Genomic DNA, 16,342 nt, shown 5'->3' on the forward strand with positions numbered 1-16,342 from the left:
AGAGGATGTTTTGTATTAAAAGGGAAGTGCAAGCGCAAAGGGGGAAGAACTTCCTTTGTTTCACCAAAGGAAATGCCATTGTACCCCAGAAGTACGGGGCCGATGCCGAGCTCTGCAGCCCCCATGTGAGCAGGGTGCTGGGCCCAGGGCAGTGGTGCTAGCAGTAACCGCCCCTGCCAGATGCGAGGCTCGGTAAAGGAAGAGAGTGTTTAAAGCTGAGGCTCGAATTGGCATGCTGGTTGTTTCCTTTGGCTTTGTTTACGCTGGGGTCTCAGCTACAGGTGTGAAGTTGGCAGGAGGAAAAAAAAAAAAAAAAAAGATAACCTGTAACAGAGCAGGATTTCCAGTCTGCAGGAGATAAACAGCTTCTCAAAATTCGGTTTCAGCCTGAGTTGGACAAACGGACTCTTTTCAGCATTTCTCAATTCTCTGAACTGTAATTTCAGAAAAACTGCTGTTCAGAAAGCCGGCCTCATGGGATCTTCTTGAAGCAGCACCCAATGCTGCTCGGGGAGCAGATGTGCCTGTCACCACCACGGCTGCCCGTGCCACAGTGGTGGCTGCAGAGCCACCCCCTGCAAGCACTGCCCAGACCTTCCAGCATCCAAATCCCAGCTCTACATCAGGGTGCTCAGAAACCCCAAAGCCTGAGTTCGGCTCCCTGCTGGGGAGTTAGGAGGCAAATGCTGCATCCAGCTTCGTGGTTTGTTTGCTCCCAGCTTCACGGCAAAGCGCCAGAGTCTGGCCCCAGCATGCCTGCCCTCCCCAGATCCCGAATAAAACAGGATACCTGTAAACCCTAGCACCAAAACTTTCCCCAAGAGCTTTAATTTGCAGGAAGGTTTCTGGCCTTCTATAAGCAAATCGCATTCTGCCCACACCAGAGGTGCCTGTTTGGCTTGCTGCAGGCTCTGAGGCTCAGGTACCAGCACCTTTCTTCCAGAGTAACAATCCTTCACAAAATTCCCCATGACTTTTTGACTTTTTTTTTTTTTATGACCTAGAGATTTCAGACATCACTTTGGTGTTTCCTTAGAGAACAACCCTTAGCCAAGAGGCAGCAAAGTGACACAACACCCCGTAATACCTCCTTATAGCTGCAGACCTCACCTTCCCTCTTTCCCAGAAGCTCTCAGGATTGCTCAGAGAGGAAGGGCAATCTTTTTGCCTGTCTCACGCTTTCAGAAACCATTTTCTCCTCACTTGGTTGCACCAGAACTGAAAGATGAACAGCTGTTAAATGCTGATTACAGGAGAGTCAATGGGTGGCAGCAGCCAGCACCGTATTAGCCCAGCGTTCATCCATCAGCAGGGGCCCCTGGCTGCTGCTTGGATCCAGTACCATTTACAGCCCCATCCTTGGAGCGATTTAGTGTTATTAATGGTTTTTGTGGAGTCCTGGAGTACAAAATATCTGCTGCTAAAAATCTTCATTTTGTAGGCCAGCCGCTAACTTCAAAAGTTGAGCCCTCCTGTTCCCAGTTTTAGCACGGTTCCTTGCCACGGGAGGCTTTGGTAGGCTGTCAGGAAGATGATTACACATCTGGGTCTGCCTCTGTGTGGCTTGGTGCAGTCAGCGCTGCCATCCACACTGTGTCACAAGTGCTGTCGGATGAACACGGCAAAGCAGAGCACAGCTCCATCAGGTCACACCTTGGAAAATAGCAGCACAACTTATCTCGGCTGTGGCAAGAACTCTGGATTGCAGGGGGGAGATCTGAGCTTCAAGTCAGGACACCCACTTACATTCTACTTTAGTTAAAAGATGTTAAAACTAACGAACCAACGCTCCCCCCTCAACCCAGTCTGCTTTTTAACTTCAGCATTTCTATGACCCATCCCTGCCGTGCTTTGAAATCACAGTAAGACGTCTTTGTTTTCAATGGGTTTTTGGATCAGGCTCTGAATATTTCTCATGCTTTCTCCTATTTGAACTAAAGAAAATTCTACTTCATTCCAAACACACTAAGAAGGGGCCAGGAAGCAGCGTCTAAACCTGAATCTGTCTTCAGACTTGTGCTTTGCAGAGGTTCCTGGGATGGAGGGACAGGGTTGCTACCTTTAGTGAACTGGGCATACCAGAAACCCAGACAAACAAAACTAAACGGTCATTTCCCATACAATGCTCAGCAGCACATACAGTAGTTTTCAGCTCTTTAAAAATTAAATAACTTTTTCAGTTCCTGGCAGCCGTGCTAGTTCAGCTTCACAGGATATCCAAAACGAGACCGAACAGCTTCCTTCCCCAGCGATTCCTGAATGGATGGGGCAAGTTGGAAAAAGTGTCTCTCGCCGCTGGAACCACAGCCAGGACGTCCACCTCATTTCCCAGGGCACAGCTTAAAATACCGGCCTCCCACAAAACCCACGTTAGCCTAAGTGCCACTCGCTGGGACTCCTGCAGAAATGTATTTTCTTTTCAATTGCACACAAAGAGGCATGCCCCGGCGGCGTGTCCCGGAGCAGGAGAAGCCCTTCCCTTGCAGGGCCGATAACCCCTCGCTTGCCGTTCGGCCCCTGACTTCATAGCATTGTTCCAGCTCGGCACCTCCAAGCTTCTCCAGCAGCAGCAGCGAGGCTGCGGGAAGTTTCCCGTTTCCTTCCAGCCCAGCACGCTTCCCTGCTGCCCCAGCAGCAGCCACAGAAGAGACATAGTTTTGGGAATGCTGATATTCCACATTTCTGGCTTTTGTATTCTCAGTTTCAGAGCCAATTGAATCCTTGATTGTGACTTACTGTTATAATTCACAAATCATACCAATAACCATTTCCTTGCATGAAAGCCATTTCTGTTGAGTTGTTTCTGCATTAGAATTGTTCCTTCTCCTATTTTCTTTCCTTTGTCTTTGGGTATTTCACCTCGACTATATGCCAGTGCGGGACCTGCATGCTATGGCAACATCAGTGCATGAAGGCTGGCTTGCAAATTTGCAAAATTAAGAACGAGATAATTTATTGAAATAAACTGAACTCACACATTTTCTATTACTATTGTATATTACTGCTGTCGGCTGAGCTATAGGTTTTTCCCTTCCCTCCTATCGCCTGCAAAGGTCTCTCTCTCTTCATTCAAGTGGCAACCATTTTAAATGCCTTGCAAGGAACAGTAGCTATATGTTACTAGGTCATCAGATCCCAATGGGTTTTCTGAATACCATAATGAATTTCAGCCCAACATCTGTCTGCTCTCTGAAACAGATGCAATTATGGGAAAAAAATAGCTGCTGCCGCTTCACAGGCAGATTTCTCAGAAAAAAAAAAAAAGAAACAAAATACAAAGAAAACTGACATAGCACAATTTAATCACTACCACATTAAATTTAATCAGTCAAAATATCATGTGGCACACACCCAATTTCTTCTGTGAAAGAGAGACAAGTTGTGGTAATTTTTCTGACAGACAGAAGTTTTTTGACTTTTAGAAAATCTTGTAGGCACAGCTTTGATTTTGCCAACCAAATGCTAACCTCGGATGACTCAGACCGGGGTTCCCTTTTATCCAAACCACTGAAGTTTAGTGGTTAGCTAAGAGGGAACTTGTATCTGAATCACCCTTGGTTTGGGGGAATTGTCAGATTAAAAAATAAATAAGCAAAAGAAGGGCCTTGGGCTTCAGGGTGGGATGTTAGGTTTGTTTTTTGTCCCCTTTCACCCCAGAGGAAAGAAAAATCCAGCAACTATGAAAGTGGGGATGACTTTCATGTACTTACAACACCAAAAAAATTAACTTTGTCCTATCTTCTTAAACTTCTCAATGTCATGTGTCAGTCTGGGTACATTCTCAGTAAATCAACCAGACTTTTTCAGTCGTGTTGCAAGCCTAACTTGTGCCTCACAAAATTACACAATTTTAAGCTCATCTTTAGCTACAAAAAAAGCCTACCTCATTGCTCAAGTCCCTGTTACACATCTGCAGTTCCCAGGCCCCCTGCTTCTCCTTTCTTAAAGGAAAAAAAAAAAGGGTAAAAGAGGAACTGTAATTTATGAGCCCTCATCCAGCCCCTTGGAACAAAACCTGCCCTCTGTGACCTATTAGACATCTTCAGGAAAGTCTCTTCTATTCCCGCTCCAACTTCCACATAGTTCCAAGTTGCTTTTCATCTTGGTACTTTGTCAACTTTGAACATTTCAAACACACTTGGATGCCCCAGCGCAGTGCCTGAGCCTTTTAAGTCCTCTTCTGTTCCTCAGGGGAAATGGAGTCCCATCTTTGGGATGCTGCCTTTTTTGTGTGCGAGCCTGCTGGATGGGGAAGGCAAGGGGAAGCTCATACGAGCCTCGAGCAACAGTGTCCTCTTCCAACACTAACTCATGAATAAGTCTGTGCTTTTTCCTGTAGATCCTTGCCAGTCCTATCTAAACATTCTCTATCTTTGTATATTAATAACCAGCACACAACTTCCAGCCAAATTTCGATCCTGTCTGCACCACCGTGCTCACTCCAGAGCAGGCAGCGTGGCTCTCGGGAGGCTCCAGCGGTATTTCCACTGCATGGGAAAGCTGGGGGTAGCTGCAGTCGCCTTGCGGCTGCATGGTGCAGCTGTCTGCTGAAACTAAATATTTTAAAAATTGAATTGGACAGGTTGTTCGGCGGCTTGGGAAGAACGGGAAGCCCCTGTAAATCTGCCAGTCATTCACCGACACTTGGTCATGGTAGCACTGTGGGTAAGGAATGCAACTGTGGCAGAGGTTCGAGACTGCATTCACTGTTTTTAACCAATAACTTGGAACAAATACTAAATAATCACTGCTTTGTTCACAGGGCCCAAAGAGGCCATGAACATCCTGGTGCTGTGCTGTGGCTGATGGGATTGTGGCTACATAAGCAGAGAAGCCAGACTCTCCCATTTGGCTTTGGCGAGACGGATGCTGGAACAGCAGCTCCAGTTCTGCTCTGCATATTACAGAAAGATGCTGAAGGCTTGGATTCAGCACAAGGAAGTGGCACAAAAATTAACAATCAAGGACAAAATGGCTTATTGTGCCCATCTTAAAGAGCTAAAGCTCTTACCTTATTAAAAAGAGAAATGACTTGATATTTTCTCCTAAGGATTTCTCCTTAGTGGCCACTTGAATCACAAAAGACATAATGAGAACCAGTAGCTGAAGCAGAAACCAGGCAAAAAAAAAAGGAGGGGGGGGGGGGCAGAAAAAAAGGCTCCACATTTTGACAGACCAGTTGGTTTCCATTTCTCATGGGTCTCTCTTTCCGGTTCCTAGAGCCAGTGCAGGAGCGCTCACACCTCCCCAAGTTACAAATGCTTTCAGCAGACGGCTTGCCTGGTGCAAAGCCATCCTGCCCACACACCCAAGAGGCTGCAGCAGCACCCAGGAAACCTTTCCCCTCCAGAAGCTGCTCGGCCACTTCCCAGTCACAGCCGAGCCCAGAACTGGCACCCCACTGCATCTGTGGGCTCAGACTTGCAGCAGAGGATTTAAGCCAGCTTCCCTTTTCACAGTGGCTTAAGTTCTTTAAGGAGGTTAGCTCCATAAACCAATTAAGCATCTTTAAGTCTTTGAGCCCTCGTACCTTCTCCAAGCAGTCTGCATGCTGACACTGCTTTAAAGAGCAAAAGCTGATTTCACACGGCTGAGACCTGAGCGCCGACAAGGTCGCGGGCAGCAGCCCCAAGCTCAGCCCGGGATCCCTGTGACCTACACCGGGGTGCTTTGCTCCAGCAGCCTCCCTTCTGCCAGCAGATTCTTACAGGTTTGGAAGAGGCCAATTTCTCCTTTCTTTCTGTGCTTTCCAAAGGCCGCAGTTGTAGGTTATACAGTAATAGATAGCTTTACACACTCGTAAACCTTACACACTAAGTGTTTGGGAAAAACAGCTATTTCCCTCGTTTCCACATCCAGCGTAGTAGTCCAGGCAGGCACAGCTGACGTGTCCAGCAATACATCCCAGAGGGCAGCACAGTCACCCCTCGAGTCCCACCCCAAATCCTTATCTGTCCTTTTTCCTTTGGATTAGTCAGCTCTACCAGGAGGACATTAGTACAGCCATCTGATATCTGAGTACAAAAGCTTACAGTCAAGTCTCTGAAGTAGTATATTTGTTGTTGTTTTTTAAATAGGCAAATCAGCAACATCTCAAAAGCCAGGAAGCCACATCGTAAGATCTTATGCAAGCCTATCACCAGCCCCCTTTGCTTCCTGTATCCTATCTTGCATGGCTATATCCAATTACATATAAAGCATATAGATTTGTATTATATACATATAAATAAAATTACTATGTACCTCCTACATGCTGTAACTGTCATAGACACTTTTTAGGCAGTTAATAACCACACATCATTATGTCATATTAAAATACAGCTTTAACTCCTGCCCAGGCAGGATAGCAGGCTGCGATAACAATGTGGTTCTGTGAACAGTTACGGATTAGCATTTGGTGACCACTGAATCTTCTTTGTGATTAAAAATCCCTGCCAGCTGCCCAATCTGCCTTTGTCAGTAAACTCTGCATCATTTTATAGCAATAAAAACACAGTTCGCCCACTCACTTGAGGTCAGTCACATGCTTCTGACTGAAAAGGAGCATTTACCCGGGCATTATGTGAAGGGCAGACCCGCTCCATTACTCTGGAGCTGCTATTGCCATTGCTCGTTTACAAGGTCACTGTCTGTTCCTGCTGAAGCAGTGAGATACGGGTGTTTGCACTGAGGTCACAGCCCTCTCCACAAGGCCCACAGAGTGCTGCAGCCATCGGCCCAGCGCCCAGGTGGGGCCCTCTGGGATGAGGCTGCCCCAAGGAGAATGTGGCATCGGGGCACAGCCCCCAGGCCCTGAAGCAGACCCACAGGCTGGATCCTCACACCACCTTCCTAAGACGAGCCGTGTCCTAGGAAGGCCCTGGGTGCAAGTCATCTCCAGACCTATGGCTCTAGCCACAAAACTTCCCAGCTCCAAATTTTCCCCACACAGGAGGCACCTCAGCATTCCCTCCCTCCCTGCAAACATCAGCGTTTCCTGCAAACCAGGCAGTGTTTCAGAAAATTACCTGCCCTTCAGATCAAAGTTCTCCAAGGCCACGCAGCTCCAACTAAAGGCCTCATCACACAGCTAGTGCCTCCAGGCCCAGAGCAGGGATAGCCTGCAGGACACATGGCCACTGCCTGATGCCAAGCTCCTCACCGGGCAGGGACACAGCTGCCAGCAGGGCAGTGACACAGGTGTGGCTGGTTTGTGCCAGCTGCCTCTTAACAGAGCCTTTGCTGGGCCTCTTCTTTACAGCTCTAAGAGATGAAGTGGGTGGCTGTGGGGCCTTCTGTACAAATTACTGACAGCTGAGAGCCTCATGCAGCAATGCCCTCCACCATGGCCCATCAGCCTTCCTCCCGAGCTCACTGCTCTATTAATTAGGAGCTGTAACCAGAGGATGGCCCTCTCCAGACATGCTCTGGTCCCACACAGAGATAAATCCTTACAGAGACATCGCAGGCTGTGATGGGACAGTATCTGTGGGTTATTCTGGGGTTTTGGTCAACCCAGTGTTGCTCCCACCCTGCCGTGCTCCTGGCTGAGCTGTTTAGGATGCCACACGAGGCTGGCAGGCTGTTCTGGCTGTGCTTGGATTAACACCAGTGCTCTGTGTGCTTTCTGCTCTTCACCCCACTCACTAATCCTGGAGATGTTCCTCATGGTGCCAGTGAGAACACACACACCTTTTCTGAGCTCCATGCTTTTACCACTTCTTGCTTTAAAGCACAAACGTCACCTTCATCTTATTTTTTTTAACTTTGATTTAAAAAACAAACCAAACCTGCAGTTTAACTCTGCAATATTAAACTCTTTTGTTCTTGTCTTCTGGCCTTGGGTTACCCCACAGAGATCGATTGCTGCCTTTCCTGTGAGGACACGTTGGCCTGCTCAGCCAGATAACTCCACTGTGTTGTGTGCCTGGCTGGGGCTGCTCATGTGCCTGTGAACAATGCAGCAAAGGTCTGTGTTTGCGTTCCCATTCGCTTTTCTCTTCTTGGCTTATTTTGATGATTCTCCCACACTGATGTTAGCAACTTTTTCAGTCATATTTAATCCCCTCTGTGGCCACCTCCACTTTTCCAGTGCGTGTGCTGGTATTGGACTGCTGGTTACCCCGTCCTAATTTCCATGTTACAACTGCTGGGAGGATAATCATTATTTATCTTTTTTTTTTTTTCTTTTTTTCTTTTTTTTTTTTCCCTCTTTGCTATGTCCCTTTGTATTGTTTGTTCTTCATCTAGACTGGGAGGGCCTGCAAGTCCTTTCATGACTATTATTTTTTCCACATGTCCAAGCTCAAACTGAGAATTAGTAAGCTTCCAGGGCTGATCCTGACTTGGCCAGCATTTCTACTGCATTTTTCTTTTTAACCTTTTGAGAGCATTTTCTGCAGTTTTGCCTTCCTAAATTATCAGACATGAGACCAGAGGCAGCAGGGCTGGGTTGAGAGCCAGGCCCCGGGGTGACTGCACTGGGGCCTATTGCAGAGACATGGCTTAACAGAAAGGGAACTGAACTTCAGTCAGGCTGAAACCGGCTTGCATATGGGGTCAGGAAGGGAAATTCTGACCATTACACTGTCACTTTTATGGTCCTTTACAGTGCAGCTCAACCTGGGAAGTTTTGGTTGGCTTGAGTGGGGAACATGGTTTCAGCTCGCTTCTTAAAATTTTGTGAAGTACCTAATATCTTACCCATGTAAAATCTGGGTGGGAGGCATGGTTTTTTATTTCAGATGTCAAACTGAAAACACGCCTGGTAACTCCCCTCTGTGTTAGAAGGAACCACAAGTTCTGCAAGGCCGCAGCACATTAACCAGAGTAGGTACAGAAGCACATAACCTGCAGCACGCTGGCATTTTTTTATCCTCAGTAGAAGCTGTTGGATCAACTGAAGTCAAATGCTCAGTGTTATTACCATCTTCCTTTTAAGCTGCTCAGCTTAATGGGACAAACTCTCATTCAGAGGAATCGGGTACAGATCCCCAGTGACTACACTGCCTTGACTCTGGCTGTAGAGTAGTACAAATTACAGAAGAATATCATTAATTTCAGCTGTCCCCTGTTCTGGCAAATTATCATTCATCTCCCAAAATGGATATCTCAGCTGGAGACCTTTATTTTATCATCTTAGTGTTAAAAATCCCCACTGCTTCCTCCCTCCAAATTAGCAGCCTGTGGTTTCTCTGGAGAAGTCCATCTCGGGCGTAGCGCTGTGACTTATGTTTGACTAATAGCACCAAGACTAGACACGGCACCAGAGCGTTTTTACCTTCCAACACATACCTGAAATCTCTCACCAGGTCCTTGTCTGCCTGATCAGGAGTTAGTCACTTCCTCCGCAGCCTGTAGGGAAGAGAGCAAAATTAAAGAAATGTTGCTGTTTTCCAACAAAGCGCACGGTCAGTGGCTTGCTGCTCACCCGTGCGCCGAATCCCTGTTGCTCTGTAAGCAAACTGCCCAGGATGCAGGGTGGGATCCGACCTTGGTGTCATTACAGCCTTCACGTGGTTATGTAGGGCTTATCTGGGATTATGCTCCTGAATCAACCAAGTACCATAAGCTGAAATTTGGAATTGTTACAGTGAGCCCTGCTGCCCCAGCGCTGCGTTTTCCTTTCCCGCAGGCAGGGAGCTGCCTAGCGTGGTGCTGTGCAAAGTACAAGTTAAGCATCAGGAGAAGCACACAGCATCTGCGACAGGCTCTGCAGGTTCAGCAGTGATGCCCCACTGAAGTGGCTGCTTACCTGAGCTTGTTTTGCCTCAATTACTGTGTGGAAACATGCCTTCCACATCACAATTTTCAAGTACAATTGAAGAAGCTTGTAACTTGGTACAAGTCAAAATGGTCCCGAGTAGGTTACTTGGTGATACTTGAGTCTAATTTTGACATCGTGGATTTACCATCGGTGCCAGTCCTGGGGTGTTTGATGGCTCAGGGTGGGTAAGAAGTAGGAACTGTAAAGTTTGGTGAGGTTTTGGGGCTAGAGTGGCCTGGTGGAGGGGTATTGAAATCTATTGAATAGGCCTCTTCCAAACTTGTAAGAATCTCCCGCTGGGGAGCAGGCAGCGCGTGAGCCCCTGTGCCTGGGATGCTGGCCCCAGACAGGCATCCCCATGCAACCTGTTGCATGCCAGACCTGGGCAACAGTTTGGTCTTTGGGTGTGCTTTGGGTGTGCCTTTGCTGAGCAAAGGGAAAAGGCTGCCAAAGGGGAAACCACCCCAAGATCAGCCGATCCCATCACAGAGAAGCAGCCCTCAGGCAGCACAGCTCGGGGTGCCGGGATGACGGACAATGGGTGCTGCGCTTCCCCCGAGCTCCAGCCCCACCGGGCACCCTGCAAGGTGAGCCTCGGGCATCCCAGGTGGGCACAGGGCTTTGTCCCCTCCTGCCCATGTCTGCCTTGGCTTCTGTTACAGCCCAGCACAACCAGTGCTTTCCCTGGGCTCTCTTGGGGAAGCCTGTGCTTTACAGTCTTACTGTAAAATAACAAGTCAGGCTTCTAAAGTGAGGAAGTGTCTCCGACAGTCTTCTGTGCTTTTGCTATAATTGCTCCGCATGCTCCTCTGACAATTCCTGTGACCTTATTTCTCTCAAAAAAAGCAAAAAAAAGATAAAGAGAAGGCAACTCCCATCATCCCTCAGGTCTCAGTAGAGCTCTCCGCACACTGAAGGAAAAGCAGAGACTGCCAGCTCTGTATCTGGAGCTCTTCTCGTACGTGTTTGTTAACCCTCAGGGTACAATGGATGCTGAGAATTACACTTTCACAACATTTGTTTGGCTGCCAAAAAGGAAAAATGATTAGCAGCTCAAAGGTTACACCGCTGTGTTTTGCAAGAGGAGCGCTGGTCATGGGCTACCGCTGTTTTGCTGACTGGGGAGACGAAGCCGCGCTGTGCCACTCCTGCTCATCCTGGCACCCGTGGTGCAGGCTCGGAGATTTCCACCGCTGCCCTGCAGATGTGTCCTCTCCCCTTCCCATGGAAGACAGCTCCCCCTTTGTCCATATAACTGCACCCAGCATTATACTGCACACTCCTGGCTGTCACAATGCTGCTTCAATACCTTCTTCAGGGACTTAGGTATCTTAAAGACAAGTGGGATGATGAGTTTGTAGCATACAGTTAATACATTAAGAAAGGGATTTAGAACAGATTTCTGAATTAATTCCTAGTATCGTTCCTGTTATTAGCCCCTTGTAGCCTCTAGTTGCATGTCCGCTGGGGGCAGAGCTGTCCGGGTAGGATTTAGCTCTGGTTGGGCCCTGTGGAGCTCAGGAATTGCGTGAAGCACTGCGCCGTGGCACCTCTCAGATACACTCGCCCAGCCCGATGGTCTCTGCCTCGTGGCTCCTTGCAGGAGCCACTAGCACTGGCATTTCACAGCTGGGGGAGTCTGCCAAGGAAAAGCCAGGCCCACCATGTCCATGGATGTCCCCTGTTTGCCATCTCAGGCTGCTCTTTTGAGAAAGGGCTGCTGTGAGCTGCCTGTGCACTCAGAGATACCCACACCTGCACCGCTCTAGGCCTTTTGCAAGGAGAAATTGTCCTGATGGGTGGCTGAAACTTGTGGCCCTGGATCGATGCCTTCCTCACAGACTGGCACTACCACATCGCAGATGCTCGTTCTGTTCATTATGCTGATGGATGTTAGCGATGGAGTTTGAACTTTGTTCAGATTTTCCCCGAGTTTGGCAGCGAGGAGCCAGAGCTCTGATGTGGGTTCAGGCTGGTCATTAGGTATAAATTACCTCTCAGCCCAATTTTTTCCCTGCTGTCTCCTTTTGCCAATAATTTGTTGCAGCACAGAGATTTCCTGTCGTCTCCTCTTGTCAGTCTGTGTCCTTCCAAAACCACTTTATTGCCAACGACTTGCAATAAGCTTCTGCCTTGTCACCTCTTGCAGGGAGCCGCTGGTCCCAAAGGGAGGTGTGGCTGTCAGCTCTGGGAGGGCTCTCCCACGTCCTCCAAAATGTGTAACCCACCTACAGGACATTCAGAGGGTGCCCGTGCAGACAGGAACAACCTTTTTTCTGTTGGTTGAGAGAAGATGTGGCCACAGAGTGATCCGCTGTGAAATCACCAGTTCAGTCGAGGGACCGTTATCCACTGGGCAGAGCTCGGGACTGGGCGACTGGGGGCACAACCCCAGCTCTGCCGTGGCTTTTGGCAGGATCTTGGGCAAAACGGATCCCAACCCTGTTCTTCGTTTGCTAAAGAGAGGATGAAAACATTTCCCCAGCCCAGTTAGGCATTAGATTGTTTCATGATCATAAAGCCTTTGATATCCTTTAATCAAAGAGCTGTTAAGGGTTTTAGAAGTTGTTATTATTTGTGGAGTAGATGCTAATTTTCTGTGCACAGTCTACGCAGACCACGGATTCTAATATTATCTGGGGAGTAAGTATTAAATGTTCCCACTTAGGTGCTGGCAGAAGTTACCTTTAAGCCTCATACACATCCTGATTAGAGTACATTGTACTTTAAAAGCTTCTTCACATCTCATTAGACCTTCTCCTCTTGAGCCGTCTCATAAGAGGCTAATTTACATTAAGTCTAGGCCATGTCAGGGTCTGGATTTCTCACGAAAATATGTCTTGGTAGTAAAAGCAAAGCCCCTTGCGCTCTCTGCATGAGAATCACTAATGCTCTCCTCGACATCATAAATCCCAGGGCCATGCTCTGAATCCCAAATAATTTGGATGTATATAGAACCGAGACACACAATCCTTCCTCTGACAATTCTTATTTCCACTTTGGCTTGCCTGCGCTACTCCATTAAAAGAGGGCACCAGAGGCTTTGCAAAGCCTGTGTACAGTACGAGCACCGTCTTAACGCGTGCTTTGCTCTCTAGCCATCACCCAGCGAAATACTGGAGCCTGTGAGCATGGCGGGCGCCCCCCCAAACTCGAACATAGCCCCGTGGGTCTGTTGGCTCTGATGGGTTCAGCAGGAGCTGCTGGTGCTCGTGCTCCAGCAAATCACTTTGCATACCCACGGTGGAAACTTGCAGTCAGGAAAGCATTTATCACCCGCTGCTGTGGAATTATTTCACAGACTGGAAAGAAATTGCAAAACTCGGGTAGTATAAAATACATTGTTCTGCCTTTGTGTTTGTCCTGAAGAGGAGAAAGCTCTTAAACCCTTGCAAAGCCAATTACACTTTATCGAAATGAATTACAGGAGTTGCTTATAGAATACCTACCATGAGGATCTGGCTCAGCTTGACAAACTGTATTTTTATTATTATTATTTATTTGTTTTCCTGCTTGGCCTGTAGCTGTCCAATGATATTGTAATGAAGCATAAATGCTGACAGGTCATGTTCTGCTTCCATTGGCAGTGCTACTGTTTTATATTTAAATGACAAATATCCTAGCAAAGCTCGGTAACTTTTACTTTATATTTCTTTCTTTTAGACATTGTTTTATACCTCTCTGGAGCAGCCTTATTAACCTCTGAATTCCTCCAGTGGCACTGAAATGATCAAATGTCTTTTTGCGGTAAGCAAGGCAAAGCTGTCCTCCATTCACTGTCACAAACACTTCATGCCATTCCTTTAGGGAAGCAAAGTACCTTTCAGCAACAAGAAAATGTAGATCAACATCGTTCTTTGTGTTTGCCCGAACGTGACATGCCATAACTTTCCATTTTTGAATTCTGCTTTCCTCCTGTAACACACAACGGATTCCAAAATCACGTATTTTTAACGTTTGCTGTGCTAACTGATGCCAGAAAGGAACTATTTGAATCACTGTTATGAAATTTTAAAAACTTAAATACTTTCAAGACCATGGGGGAAGGGACTTTTATGTATTTTTCAGTATTTTATGACTAAGTAGACCAACGATTACATTAAAGAAACACCATCGTAACGCCCAGGCACCCACCTCAGGAGTTGTCATTTCTCACAGCCCTAACCAGCACAGCGACGGTGGCAGTATTTGCAAGAGCTGAGGACCAGGACTAATTCCCAAGGGCTTTTGATAAGATCTGGCTTAACTACAGTGGAACAGCAGGCTCTGGCTGTGGCTGCACTGCTCAGCAGGCTGCAGGACTGAGACCCCTGGGGATGGTACTGATGCAAACTGATACAGCCCCCAGCAGAGCTGCCACTGGGACTGCCCTGGGCGGTGAAGTTCAGCACCCACTTTCCTCTTAATGCTGGGCCATGCTTACTGGTAATGGACATCCAGTGGACCGGAGCAGTTTGGTTTGCTGGAATGCCTGAAGGAGAAGCTGTCCTCCTGGTGACAGCATCCATTGCACAGCACAAACCGCTCACCCCACACTGCTTACCGGAGGTGATCCATCTAGTAACACCTCTGGCATCATGTGTGTTTCAAACCCACAGGACCACCACAAAGCATCAGTTTCTACTTTGTGGGGGATTTCCACACACATAAGCTGAAACTTTTTTTTTTTTTTAAAAAAAGGGAAAATTTTCCATCCAGTGGGAATTGCAATATAATTTAAAAAGGATCACAACAAGGGGTTTGAAGCAAGTGAGCTGGCAAGAAATGGCATTTTTCTGGGGAGCTTTGCCCAACATCCGTCGAATAGCGGACAAACACGATGCATTCATGCAAGAGCTGTCACTGTGCTATACAGAATCAGCATTTCTCCCTGGAAAACACTTGGACATGACCAGTCTCTTCTTCCTCTCCCTTCTTCGCACTCAGCACTCATTCCCTGGCCTCCCAGTAACTTTGCAGCCCCAGCACGAACCTCAAAGGGGAGCAGAAGCACAAAACGCTGCGGGGAGGTAGAGGCGCCCTGCAGGTGGTACTTCTAACCGAGCCCATGGGATAAGCCCCCAGTCTCCCCAGTGGGACACGAGAAAAAAGCCATTGTTCTCGGTCTGCCACTGAGCTCCCAGCGAGATGTCGGTGCCAGGCCAGCAAGCACTAAGGACTCTCTCCCATAAGCAGGACTGTGAGGGCCGCCAGCTGTCCTGCCCTAACACTAGCATCCCTTCAGAGATGAAATGAGAAAAGCTGCTCTGAGGCCCTCCACCAGGGCACAATTCTAAAAGCAGATAAATACCACAGTTTCTGGCACTGGTCTACAAACTGCTCTTCTAGGTCCCCGCTCAGTTAAGTATTTCTCACTGAATTAAGGGGAATTTAAGTATGTGCTTATGCATTTGCATGAACAAAGGCTGCTGAATCAAAAGAAACTACTAAGAGTGGAGTAGAAGCCCTTAAAAATCACATGGGTTTTGTTCTAAAAGTATCTGTTATTTATTCTCAAGTCCTTATCTTGTTTATAACAAAGAAATGCACAAAATTCCTTTCCCAAGGCTGGACAGTCCTGGAGCACATCCGCACCAAATGGGGACAAAAATAAGCTTGATTTTAGACAGATTAAATAAGCAAGCAAGAAAATCTCCTTACTTCTTTCTGCCCTCTTTGACTTTTTTTATTTCTCTGTACACAGCAAATGGCATTATGGCCTTATCGTAAGTCTGCTGAATTTGATGGAGCTCTTTCTGCTGGATTGAATGGGTTTTGGAGCAGGCCTTGCAGACAGAAGACAGCAGTATTTTTATACAGCTTTCTCCTCTGGTTTCTAGAGACAGGAATATTAAATTATTGAAGCACTGGTCCACCACACAGCCCACTCCCAACTGTCAATATTCATTCTACCTTGTTACTTAAATCAAAATTACCCTACTTTCTCTCTGCACTTTCTTTAGGAATGTTAAATCTGTAAAGACCGAACAGGTTTCCAATTTCTAGCTCATTTCTATAGACAACCTTCAAACCACAATTGCTTCTTAAGCACATCGCTGACAAGGATAAGCATACAAGCAATAGTTTCCAAACATTGCAACCAACCACTTTAAATGACCGTGCCCAGACCAGAAGCCCCACAAGGCTGCAGCGAGGACATTTGCTGCTGGTGACTGTCAGGCTGTGCAACAGCCTGCGGCTGGCAAGGGCTGCGTGTTCACACGAGCAGGATGCGGCACCCTGGCCTCTTCCCCAAAAAATCCAGCTGAATAAGTACATGGCTTTGGTGAGACAGAGGAATGCAAAACACCCTTGTTTCAGCTAATGAAGTCTGCGTGAATGAGCAAGGACATTTCTGCCTCCGTGGCCCTGATCCAGCTGCCACCCCCAGCTAGGGGGGCGATTCTCAGGGCTGCAAGGGGGGACAAGCTCCCGGCCTCTGTGCCAGCCAGGCCCCCCCAACAGATGCAATGCACTGCTTGACGGTATTTTTCCAGACCCTCACTTGCTACCTATGGTAACACTTGATCTCCAGCGTGTCGCAGCAGTCTTACACGAACCTGAGTCAACGTGAGAGAGCTCCTGAGCTCAGGTCCCTTCCCCGCCCTGAAAGCAGAG

General features: G+C 47.6%; 1 protein-coding gene across 2 annotated transcripts in view; it reads right to left on the reverse strand.

Moving 5' to 3' along the window:
- Window positions 1-9,292, reverse strand: part of NRK (Nik related kinase) — a 103,140-nt gene extending 93,848 nt beyond the window's left edge. Inside the window, exon 1 of one of the 2 annotated variants that reach the window (XM_040572215.1) lies at window positions 9,274-9,292. The gene's annotated coding sequence lies outside the window, so the exon portion shown is untranslated. Of the gene's footprint in view, window positions 1-7,007; window positions 7,164-9,273 lie in introns of those variants that run through there. The other variant, XM_040572214.1, reaches the window with a different exon arrangement.
- Between the last annotated feature and the right edge of the window lie 7,050 nt (window positions 9,293-16,342).

Source organism: Cygnus olor, chromosome 13 (assembly GCF_009769625.2).
Source record: "Cygnus olor isolate bCygOlo1 chromosome 13, bCygOlo1.pri.v2, whole genome shotgun sequence".
Classification (NCBI taxonomy): domain Eukaryota; kingdom Metazoa; phylum Chordata; class Aves; order Anseriformes; family Anatidae; genus Cygnus; species Cygnus olor.